We start from the raw sequence: 13652 nt of genomic DNA, 5'->3' as shown, positions 1-13652 counted from the left end.
TAAGAACGCCATCTATATTGCTTTTGTCAGAACTTTCTCTATTGAAGATTTATAGAATTATGGCAACTGTTCTGTGGCCAGTTAATATTGTTTTTGACACTCATCATTGTTCAGCTTCTTTTTGAAACAATACTATCTGGAATTTTCTTTGGATAACATATTTTGAGTAACTAGCCCAGGCAGAATTGTGGTTCAGTTGTTATTTATGTCAACATGCCCTCCCCAAAAGTGAACACTACAGGCATGTTGTAATAAGCTTAGCTCATGCTCCTAATCAAAATTATTTGTTCAAAAGTAGGCATAGGGCCTATTTCTGACTAGTGAAAAATGACTTTATCTATGGATTTAGGCAAAGTAACTTTCCTTCTCTTCTCCTCAGTTACTATAGACTTAATTATTCATCAATTAGACTTAATTATTAAAAGCCTAAATCCTAACAGTTGAATAGGGACTCTTACTAACTCCACTTTGCAGGAAGTAGCTGAGAATCAGACAAGCTCGTTTAGTAAACATCCGAACTGGAATAGGAAACCACATTGTCACATTTGGACTCTACCAACTACAACTTTTGAAGGTAAACATTTACCAGTACCAATTTATAGAAAAACAAGGAATGATGAGGTTAGACCACTAATGAATTCAACTCTTAGACATGTTTTCACATGTCTTGTGAAAACATTTGTTGTAAAAGTATTTTACAGGGGCTTATGCATCTCAATTATTCACTGGCAATAATATGAATTACTGCCAGTCAGCAATCCTTTTCAAAATACAATCCATACGTACATACTTCCAGGCATCAGTTGTGTATATATGTACAAGGATATAAACATTTCACATGCATTTGCACACAAATGGACAAACATAAATTCAATTATACACACAGAGCACACACACAAACAAGTCTGCAAGTATACATATTTTGCAACCACAAAGGAAGAGTAGATAAGTGGATGTAGACATATAATTTTATGCTGATCAAAGAAAATGGAGTGAAAGAAAGAATATCCCTTTTCTTGATGAAAATATTCTAGATGATGGACCAAACCTTGCCTGTGCTAGCTTTATTTTTGTTCTTCAGTTACTCAGTCGTGTCTGACTCCTTGTGACCCCGTGGCCTGTAGCACGTCAGGCTTCCCTGTCCTTCACCATTTCCCGGAGCTTGCTCAAACTCATGTCCATTGAGTCACAGATGTCATCAAATCATCTCGTCCTCTGTCATCCTCTTCGCCTCCTGCTTTCAATCTTTCCCAGTATAAATATTCTATGGCATTGCCCTTCTTTTGGATTGGAATGAAAACTGACCTTTTCCTGTCCTATGGTCACTACTGAGTTTTCCATATTTGCTGGCATAGCTGAGCGCAGAAGAATCAATGCTTTTGAACTGTGGTGTTGAAGAAGACTCTTGAGAGTCCCTTGGACTGTAAGGAGATCCAACCAGTCCATCCTAAAGGAGATCAGTCCTGGATGTTCATTGGAAGGACTGATGTTGAAGCTGAAACTCCAATACTTTGGCCACCTGATGCGAAGAGCTGACGCATTTGAAAAGACCCTGATGCTGGGAAAATTGATGGCAAGAGGAGAAGGGATGACCAAGGATGAGATGGTTGGATGGCATCACTGACTCAATGGACATGGGTTTGGGTGGACTCCAGGAGTTGGTGATGGACAGGGAGGCCTAGCGTGCTGTGGTTCATGGGGTCACAAAGAGTCAGACACGACTGAGTGACTGAACTGAACTGAGTGCTGCACTTTAATAGCATCATCCTTTAGGATTTGAAATAGCTCACCTGGAATTCTATCACTTTTGCTAGCTTTGTTGTAGTGACGCTTCCTAAGGCCTGCTTGACTTTACCCTCCAAGATGTTTGACTCTAGGTGACTGAGCACACCATGGTGGTTTTCTGGGTCAATAAGAATTCTTTTGAACAGTTCTTCTGTGTATTCTTGCCACCTCTTCTTAATATCATCTGCTTCTCTTAGGTCCATAACATTTATGTCTTTTACCGTGCCCATCTTTGCATGAACTATTCCCTTGGTATCTCTAATTTTCTTGAGATCTCTAGTCTTTCCCATTCTATTGTTTTCCTCTATTTCTTTGTATTGATCAATGAGGAAGGCCTTGTTACCTCTCCTAACTATTCTTTGGATCTCTGCATTCAGATGGGCATATTTTCTCTTTTCTCCTAGTCTTTTGCTTCTCTCTCCTCTGGATTTTTGATCAAAAAAACAAAACAAAACAAAACAAAACAACAACAACAAAAAAAAAACTTGTTCTTACTATCTAACAGACAATGAGGTGAATTTTGTGTCAATTAAAATAAGACTCTAAAAGAATACATTGATGCTCAGAGATTTTTGCTTTTCAGAATGACTATTGATAACAGTAATATTATCTGCATGAACAAGTATTGAAAGAGATGGAATCATAGTCAAGAATAATTTTATACTTTTAAAACTTGTACCAGGGTTGACTCCATTGAAAAGATTTGCAGTTCTACCTTCTGAGACTAACAGAGTACATAATCAGTTAAGTTCAGTTGTTCAGGCATGTCCAACACTTTGAGACCCCATGGACTGCACCATGCCAGGCCTCCCTGTCCATCACCAACTCCTGGAGCCTATTCAAACTCATGTCCATCGCGTCAGTGATGCCATCCAACAGTCTCATCCTCTGTTGACCCCTTCTCCTCCAGCCTTCAATTTTTCCAAGCATCACGATCTTTTCCAATCAGTCAGTTCTTTGTATCAGGTGGCAAAGTATTAGAGTTTTAGATTCAACATCAGTCCTACTAATGAATATTCAGGACTGATTTCCTTTAAGATGGACTGGTTGGATCTCCTTGCAGTCCAAGGGACTCTCGAAAGTCTTCTCCAACACCATGGTTCAAAAGCATCAATTCTTCGGTGCTCAGCTTTCTTTATAGTCTGACTCTCACATCCACATATGACTAGTGGAAAAACCATAGCTTTGACTAGACAGACCTTTGTTGGCAAAGTAATGTCTCTGCTTTTTAATATGCTGTCTAGGTTGGTCATAACTTTCCTTCCAAGGAGTAAGTGTCTTTTAATTTCATGGCTGCAGTCACCATCTACAGTGATTTTGGAACCCAAAAATATAAAGTCTGTCACTGTTTCCATTGCTTCCCCATGTATTTGCCATGAAGTGATGGGACCAGATGCCATGATCTTAGTTTTCTGAATGTTGAACTCTAAGCCACCTTTCTCACTCTCCTCTTTCACTTTCATCAAGAGGCTCTTTAGTTCTTCTTCACTTTCTGCCATAAGGGTGGTGTCATCTATGTATCTGAGGTTATTAATATTTCTCCCTGCAATCTTGATTCCAGCTTGTGCTTCATTCAGCCCAGCATTTCTCATGATGTACTCTGCATATAAGTTAAATAAGCAGGGTGACAATATACAGTCTTGATGTACTCCTTTCCTTATTTGGAACCAGTCTGTTGTTTTATTGCCACTTCTAACTATTGCTTCTTGACCTTCATAAAGATTTCTCAGGAGGCAGGTCAGGTGGTCTGGTATTCCCATCTCTTTAAGAATTTTCCACATTTTGTTGTGATCCACACATTCAACGACTTTGGCATAGTCAATAAAACAAAGGCAGATTTTTTTTTTTCTGGAACTCTCTTGTTTTTTCAATGATCCAGCAGATTTTGGCAATATGATCTCTGGCTCCTCTGCCTTTTCTGAATCCAGCTTGAACATCTGGAATTCACGGTTTATGTACTCTGGAGCCTGGTTTGAGGAATTTTAGCATTACTTTGCTAGTCTGTGAGGTGAGTGCAATTGTGCTGTAGTTTGAACATTCTCTGGCATTGCCCTTCTTTGGGACTGGAATGAAAACCGACCTTTTCCAGTCCTGTGGGCACTGCTGAGTTTTCTAAATTTGCTGGCATATTGAGTGCAGCACTTTCATAGCATCATCTTTTAAGGTTTGAAATAGCTCAACTGGAATTCCATTTCCTCCACTAGCTTTTTTCATAGTGATGCTTCCTAAGGCCCATTTGGCATCATATTCCAGGATGTCTGGCTCTAGAGTGATCACACCATCATGGTTATCTGAGACATGAAGATCTTTTTTGTATCATATATAACAGCCAGATTCTAAATTCCTGGGAGACTACTCCATGTGGTTGTAAATATTGATTGCTAACCTCAGAAAAATTTTCACATTGTCTCATCTTATCAACAGCCCTGCCCATACTTATGTTTAGGCCTTCACTGTATCCTACTTTGAAATTGTAACAGTTTTCTAACTATTGTTAACTAATACTTTTCTGTTTAAGTGGAAGTGAAAGATACAGATGTAGGTATCAATTATTCATGCTTCTCTGGAGAATCCAGACTAAGACATTGGTTATTGTGGCTAAAAGCTGATATAGGTACTGATAAATTTTTGACATGTGAATGCAGGTGCATGAGCCTACTGGTTCCTGCTTATGACTTGGAAGGCGCCTAGTCAGAGAACACCATCTGCAATAGTTCCAACCTGATAGGCTTCCTATCTGCTCTGAGAAATGTTAACAAGATACTTATGCACTCACCTGCAGGAATAAGTGGGTTGACAAGGCTGCAACAACTTGGCATATGGCAGGGTTTCAGGGGAGGCCTTTGCAGACTCCAAAGCTCCAACTGTAATATAATGGGTATGTCTGGCCCTCAGCTGTGATCTGAGCATGGTTCCAATGGTGGCAGTAATGTCAATGTTGGTAATCTTGATACAAATTTGTGACTCGGAAGGCACTTATATCACTATGAATTCATGAACTGGTTTAAACCTATACTAGAATATGAAGCTAGGTATCACAGATTCAAATATTCTGAATTGAAAGCTAAAATTAGGACAAGACAAAAATAATGTCTGCTGTTTATAATACTTTAGCCAGAAGAATATCATTGTTCTCTTTTGTGTATACATCTTCAGGTTGGATCAAAGCCCCAAAACAACTGATGATGCATATAAAAGGCACATTTATTTTTCTAAAAGGATAAATTATATTGTAGTATTACATTTATGTTAAACAAATTTTATATTTACAGATGTCTAATGCATAACCAGAAATCACATATTAAAACAGCACAATTGAAAAGTGGCTAGTTTTCACAGTTTGTTGTAATCCACACAATCAAAGGCTTTAGTGCAGTCAGTGAAAGAGAAGGAGATTTTTTTTTTTTTTCTGGGATTTCTTACTTTTTCTATGATCCAATGGATGTCTGTAACTTGATCTCTGGTTCATCTGTCTTTTCTAAATCCACCTTGTACATCTGGAATGACTCAGTTCACATCCTGCTGAAGCCTAGCTTGAAGGACAAATTTGTTAAAGTTTTGAAATGAAGGTACCCTAAACAACAATTTAATTGTATTAGTTATATGATATAATATGATAAGCTGATTTAAATGTGAACAATCCTTATGATTGCCAAAGAATAGTTTTAGGAGATAAGAACTACAATGATCATACCGAATGAACCACAATTTCACTGACAGTTGTACCATTATCATAATCTTTTTTTATTACTATTATAGTCTTTTCTTTAAAAAGATAGTAAGATATCAATATTCTGCAACCCATTAACAGCAATAAATGATATTTTTTTGAGTTTGTTCCCTATGAAAACAGTTTTTATATTTTCATGAATGACTTGATAATTATTTTTCATATTTGAATTAGTAATTTTAAAGAAGTTCAGGTTTGATATTCATGAGATGACTGACTTTCATATTTTCAAAGGAAATCTTATAACAGAATACATTTTCAGCCTCTAATATTATGCTACCATATAGTATTTTAATTTTATGGAGAAGTGATTCATGTTGTAGGGGAGAAGGTAGTTCCTTTCTCTCCAAGAATATCTTGACATGTGGTGAATAGAACAAGAAAGGAGGAGTTTTTGTTACTGATGAACCTGCATTTTATTTTTCCTGGATGCAAGGATATACTTTTTTGCCAGATGATCTGTCAGATGACTGTTATATCTGTCGGTACTTAGGAATTCAACCTCTTAATGAGTTGCTCCTTTCCAACCAATCACTCTTACTGAGAATGGCACATTACCAAAAGTATGATTCAAGCCATAGCTGAGAAAGAGTAATGTATAGTGACAACTGGGATCTCTCGGAGACTTTGAGGACAGAGAAGGCTAACTGGCAATGTTTAAATCAATGTTCAATAATTTAATAAACTGAGTACCTTTGTTGTTAAGGGTAGAATACATTACTTTACTTTCACCTAATAATGCCTGTTATTCATCTTGAGAAGGTTCATTTCAGATACAGAAATGAATATATAGAGGGAGCTTAAAAGAAGTGAGGAACAAAGAGTTTTCAAAGAAGTAAACTTTGAACTCCTAATTCTAGAATAAATAATTCATATCTATTTGATAACTAATACCTGGAATGCAGACTATACTAAAACAACATATCTCAGAGTCAAATTATTTTACAATGCTAAACATGTAACAGTGATTAGCAATAATGTAGATTCTCAAAATATGCTTGCTACAATGCTTTTTTTTATAAAACAAGCTTCTGTGTTCATATACATTTGAGAAACACTAAAATAATATCTTTCTTATAAAGATTCACATTTTTCATTAACATATATAAGTTAACTTGAATGCCAAATTTCTTACCCTTTTACCATTGGGTATGTTTTCCAAGTGAAACCTGTTTGGAGATGGTGAATACATAATTTGAAAAAAAAAAAAATAGTCCTGTGACTATTCAAAGTAACAAATATTCTATTCATTTTGATTTTTTAAGAAAAATATTTTCAGAGAAGAGGAAGCAAAAAGTTTAAAACTATAAAAGTTTGGCTCTTTTTGACATAAAATGTTTAGATTGGCAACCTTAAAACTTTGTATGTGTTATGAATGAACAGAGATTCAGGACATTGTACAGGAGGCAGTGATCAAGACCATCCTCAAGAAAAAGAAATGCAAAAGTGCAAAATGGTTGTCTGAGGAGGCCTTACAAACAGCTACAAAAGGAAGAGAAGCAAAAGGCAAAGGAGAAAAGGAAACATATCCATTTGAATGCATTGTTCCAAAGAATAGTAAGGAGAGATAAGAAAGCCTTTCTCAGTGATCAATGCAAATAAATAGAGGAAAACAACAGAGTGGGAAAGACTAGAGCTCTCTTCAAGAAAATTAGAGATACCAAGGGAACATTTATGCAAAGTTGGTCACAATAAAGGACGGAAATAGTATGGACCAGAAGCAGAAGATATTAAGAAGAGGTGGCAAGAATACACAGAAAGACTATACAGAAAAGATTTTCATGACCCAGATTACCATGATGGTGTGATCACTCACCTAGAGCCAGACATCCTGGAATGAGAAGTCAAGTGGGCCTTAAGATGCATCACGATGAACAAATCTAGTGGAGGTGATAGAATTCCAGTTGAGCTATTTCAAATCTTAAAAGATGCTGCTGCTAAAGTGTTGCACTCAGTATGCCAGCAAATTTGGAAAACTCAAACAGTGACCACAGGACTGGACTTCAGTCACTTCAGACTCTTTGCAACCCTATGGACTGTAGGCTGTCAGGCTCCTCTGTCCATGAGATTTCCCAGGCAAGAATACTGGAGAGGGTTGCCATGCCCTCCTCCAGGGGATCTTTCTGACCCTGGGATTTAACCTGCATCTCTTATGTCTCCTGCATTGGCAGGAGCATTCTTTACCATTACAGCCACCTGGGAAACCCTCCTTTGAACATAGACTTAACTCTTTAGCCAATTTATAAATCAAGCATCAAAATCTGTTAGATATCTCAATATCAGAGCACCTTATGATCAAATTCCTGACTATGATTTACCAGTTTTTTATATAATTTTGTTGAAAATTGTGCATTTTTTTCATTTATTTTTATTAGCTGGAGGCTAGTTACTTTACAATATTGTAGTGGTTTTTGCCATACATTGACATGAATCAGTCATGGATTTACATGTGTTCCCCATCCTGAACCCCCCTCCCGCCTCCCTCCCCATCCCATCCCTCTGGGTCTTCCCAGTGCACCAGCCCTGAGCACTTGTCTCATGCATCCAACCTGGACTGGCGATCTGTTTCACACTTGATAATATACATGCTTCAATGCTGTTCTTTCAGATCATTTCACCCTCGCCTTCTCCCATAGAGTCCAAAAGTCTGTTCTATACATCTGTGTCTCTTTTTCTGCTTGAATTTTTTATGAAAATTGTGCATTTTAAATAGTGTATTGAAACATCTTTTTTTACATTGTCTTTCTAATTGTTGCTGCTATTTGCAGAGACTGACTTGGAATAAAACTGCAAACTCTGCTTCCTCTCAAAGGTATATAGCCTTTGATATATCTGATATTTTTATTATTACTGTTTTTCTTTCTTTTCTTAACCTAGAAAACCTGAGGGTTCACATATTTAATCACTTAGTTGAGTTGTCAGCTCTTGACTTCAGCTGAAGCTTTGCTCAGATTCCTCAAGCCTGAAAGCCTTCTGTAAAACACTGATTGATCTGGTGGTGTTTGAGAAGCATATTGAAAATTCATCCAGTTCTCACTTTCATTGTTCACTGGTTTATTTATAACTTGTTCAGGAATTGTAATTCCTCAGCTAACTAGGTAACTAGAGCTACCATAACAAAATACTGTGTAAAAAGTGGCATGAAACACAGTAATTATTTTTCTCACAATACTGGAGTCTAAAAGTCCAAGATCAAGGGGTTGGCAGTTTCATTTTCTCCTTGATTTGCAGATGGTAATACTTTCACATGTCTTCACATGGTCTTTTCTTTGTGGGAGTGCATACCTGGTGTCTTTAACTTCCCTTATTTGGACATATGTCATTTTGATTTAGGAACTGCCTGTATGAACTCACTTAATCTTAATTACTCCTTTAAAAGAGGTCTCATGTCCAATAGAGCCACATTCTGGGGGTTAGGAATTCAACATATGGGAGAACACAATTCAGTCAAATTGAAATATGACTCTCGTTTCCAAGATCTTTAAATTTTTGGCTTGCCCATTATTTACCCCAGTCAAGATCACAACTTTGAAAGTGCAAAGTAATGAGTTTTTCCTGACAATTTCCTATCAGTTTTGCCACTCTTAGTTGACAAAGCATTGGGTATCTATGTTCCACTCTCATACTGAGTTGAATCTGCGCTCACTGGCAGTAGAACTGCTTGTTTTTCAGTCAGGCAGTAAAACTACAGTTTTTAGCAATTGCGAGGCTGTGATCTTTTCCAATGCATTGCCTCTTCACATCAGATGGCCAAAGTATTGCAGCTTCAGCTACAGCTTTAGCATCAGTCCTTCCAATGAATATGCAGGATTGATTTCCTTTAGGATTGACTGGGTTGATCTCCTTGCTGTCCAAGGGACTCTCAAGAGCTTTCTCTAGCACCACAGTTCGAAGAAATCAATTCTTCAATGCTCAGCCTTCTTTATGGTCTAACTCTCACATCTGTACATGACTCCTGGAAAAAAAAAATATAGCTTTGACTATATGAATCTTTGTCAGCAAAATGATGGCTCTGCTTTTTATTATGCTGTTTAGGTTTTTCATAGCTTTTTTTCCCCAAGGAACAAGTGTCTTTTAATTATTAATTTTATCGTTGGTCAATTTCTAGACCAGAAATTCTTGCCCACAATTCTTTTCAGTTATACTTTTTTTTTTCATTTATTTTTATTAGTTGGAGGCTAATTACTTTACAATATTGTAGTGGTTTTTGCCATACATTGACATGAATCAGCCATGGAGTTACATGTATTCCCCATCCCGATCCCCCCTCCCACCTCCCTCTCCACCTGATTTCTCTGGGTCTTCACAGTGCACTAGCCCCGAGCACTTGTCTCATGCATCCAACCTGGGCTGGTGATCTGTTTCACCCTTGATAATATACGTGTTTCGATGCTGTTCTCTCGAAACATCCCACCCTCGCCTTCTCCCGCAGAGTCCAAAAGTCTGTTCTGTACATCTGTGTCTCCTTTTCAGTTATACTTTTTGATGTGAGTGAGTGTGTGTGTGTGTGTGTGTGCACATGTGTCTCTGTTTTGCCCTTTTCTCTCTTTCCTTTCTTCTTTCTTTCTCTCTCTCTCTCCCCTTCTTCCTTCTTTCCCTTCTTCCTTTCTCTCTGTTTGTGGAGCATTGACAGCCCCTTCCTTTATCCATATATGGAAATCCCTCTTCCCCTCAGCTTTGCCTTTCTCTTACCAATTTCCTTCTAGATATAATTTTATCTTTGTAAGAATACATCTTCTGGTTATCATCTAGAAAAATTTTCTTGGTGAATTTTCTGATTTCTTATATATTTGAAAATGTCTTTATTAAATTTTAGTAGAATATAGGATTCAATATCAAGTTATTTTCAAGATATGGACAATTATTTTGAACATTGTGAGAAGACTGGTTCCATCTTTTTTAAGCATAGAATTTAAATATGCTTAGAATTTTGTTCAACATATTTAAATTTCTGTATAATATGTATATATATTTCTGTTTGTATTTGACATTTTTGTTGCACCAAGAACCTATAGGTTATTTCATGTTGCCAATAGAGTCTCTTGGCTGGTTTCACTTGTTTTCTATAAAGCTTCCAACATAGTAGATATCTAGCAAGAAAAACACATCATATTAAAGATTTCTGTCCACCTATTTAAACTCAACTATCATCTCCTTAGTCTGCAGGTACTATTGGCAATGCACTCAGGGAAAAGGAACTTGCAGTGTAAGCTCATGTAAGAATTCCTTCGAAATTTCTTTGAAATTTAGTTCATCTGTTCTTTATTGTTTCTGCAGTTCTCTGGTACCATTAATAATGTGATTTTCTTAGTATATCTAGCTTTTTCTAGATGGCATACTATGTTTTTTATATTAATCTCAGAAATAAAAGCTCTTATTGTTTTTTATTTAGTATTGTAATTTGAATTATAAGATTTGTTTATAACCATATCCATTATTTGCAAATCTGTTGTAATAGTCCCAACAGAAATGCCATAATTTATGTTGAATATTTCTGTTTTGTCTGTTTTTAAAAAGCTATGAGACATTTAATCAGTGAAATCCCATTGATTAAAATACTTTCAAGCTTATATGCTCAGATCATATAATCTGCATTCTTTTTTTAAGGGAATTAAAACAACCAAGGAAAATGAGGGAATTTGCAAAGAATCAGACATAATTTATTTTTTCCTAAATGCTAGATTTACTTTAAAAAATATAGAATAATAACTACTTTCTTTTAAATATCCTATATTATTATGGTTATTATATCCAACTTAAAGACTTCAAATGTCTGCATATTCTTTTGTCATGAATACAGTGGTGCTTGATCTTACAATCTTATGGGGAAGAAATCTATTGCAAAGTAAATAATGAAGCTTGTGATAAGGGTCATTAAAAAGCCAAGTTTCAAGGAAATTTATAATAAGGAAAGCTTACTTATTCTGTTCTGACAGAATGAAAAGGGCAGAGGATTCTTCCTAGAGAAAGTGATGTTTAGGTATGACTTGACAAGTAACCGTAGCCAAGATTTCACAATTAGTAGTATCCAGTTCATGTTAAACACTTATTGCCTTTTAGTTAATAGAAGTTATAGATACAAATTGTGCATTTGTGTAGGTGCTCAAGATAGAAAAATATGAAAAATAGTGTTGAAGCAGAACAATGTATGACAAAGTATGGAAGCAGAGGGATTGACTATAATGCATACATGAAACTAAAAGAAGAAAGGTACTATCGGTAGAAAGCAGAGCAAATGGAAGCATAGCTTAATTTGAGACTGAGGAAGAAATTGAAGATTATGTTGAATCTTTGAAGCTCTTTTATAGACTTTGGTATTTATTCTCAATGAGATTAGGTTATATTGATAAATGTTAGGCACAGGATTGATTTAAGACAATCCATGTGTACGATATAGCCCATCTGGTTTTAAATTATAGAATTTGGGGTTGGTTTTGTCATACAGCAGTTTCCTTGATTGACAGTTGCAAGACATTTTCATCAACAGCTTCCTCACTTTACACATGTCTCTATTCATATGCCACGCCTTCAGGGATGTTTCTCTAATCATGTAAAATTACCATCTTCTTATCCTACTTTATTTTTCTTATTGTACTTATTAATTATCAATACACTAGGTTCATATTTAATCTTATGATCTTTATTTTTGATATTAGAAGTACAATGCATTTAGAGTAGTTAATAGATTATTTGGCACAATGGAGTGACTCTATAAAGTTTTATTTTCTTTTAGCACTATTTAAATCCACACTTTTTATTTCTTTGATGATTTACTTACAATTATTTATCAAGTATTCCAGTCACTCAACTAAATATGCCTCTGACCATTTCATGTGGTTTATGACATATCAAAATTCTAAGGCAGTAACTTAGAAAATCAAGCTAAACCGTCTCCTCATTTGATGAATTTCAGAGGACAATGTTCTACTGAACACTGTGAGTATTACTTAAATATCTCTTAATTACACAGTTGAACTGGTTGAGGTCACGTAATATTGGTCTGAGTTTAAACACCAGTTAAAACTGTGCTCTTGTTGATGGTTTAAGTTGTTCATACTTCAATATACTACCAATCCAGCAAATGATCAATGAAATGATGAACATTTATCAAGCTCCAGCCTTTGCTTTCCAGTTTTTCACAAAGTGCCTGAAGAGTCTTACATGGTTAATGAAGACTGAAACCCAATAATTCACGATCAATTTTTGCATTTAGTTAAAGTAAGTGTCATTAGCATTCAAAGGTTCCACCTCCCACTATAAAAAGGACATGCTTGTTAAGCCCTTGTGTGTGTGTGTGTCTGCTCAGTCAGGTCTGACTCTTTGCAACCCCGTGGACTGTAGCCACGGGCTCCTCTGTTGATTCTCCAGGCAAGAATACTGGAGCAAGTTGCCATTTTCCTCCTCCAGGGGATCTTCCTGACCCAGGCAACCCTCAGGTCTTGCATCTCCTGCATTGGCAGGTGGATTCTTTACCACTGTGCCACCTAGGAAACCCCCAGTTAAACCTTTGCTTATTTACATAAACTAACTTTTTTGCATTACTGGTCATAAACCAGGGTTTGCTATGATTTTCTACAGTAATTACTACATTTTTTATTAACGAGGTCAGTTTTACCTATTTCCCTACATCCTTAAAACAATGTAGTCTCATGCGTGATTAGGGATAAGTGTTCTGGAACAAATAAAGCTTGAAAGCAACTTAAGTGAGAATAGTTCATTTGATTTCTAGTGAAATGGAATAAACAGGCTAAACTACCAATATTGTGTGACTTCTTTTTACCAATATTATATCACTTTTTAGAATAAAAATGAAGCAAATTTCATCTTTTAAAATATCTTTTTAACTTTAAGTAAATGCAAGATGAGACTAAAACAAAAGTCTGAGTTCACAGATATATAAATTGGTAAAACTCATAGACAGGAAATATAACTCTTGATGGTGGCAAACTTTCCCCCTTACACAGAATAACCTCAGCTATATTCCTTAATTTTTGGAAAAATTTACTGCTTCTCATAAAGAGCTGTGAGGATCCAAGCATGATGTGAGAACCTTTGCTAAATCGCTCTCCAGTGAAATTGATGGGATATATATATATATATATATGTATCTATCTAACATTATGTACTATATATTCAT

The sequence above is a fragment of the Cervus canadensis genome, chromosome 11 (assembly GCF_019320065.1).
Source record: "Cervus canadensis isolate Bull #8, Minnesota chromosome 11, ASM1932006v1, whole genome shotgun sequence".
In the NCBI taxonomy this organism is placed as follows: domain Eukaryota; kingdom Metazoa; phylum Chordata; class Mammalia; order Artiodactyla; family Cervidae; genus Cervus; species Cervus canadensis.
Note: the sequence above shows the minus strand (reverse complement) of the source record.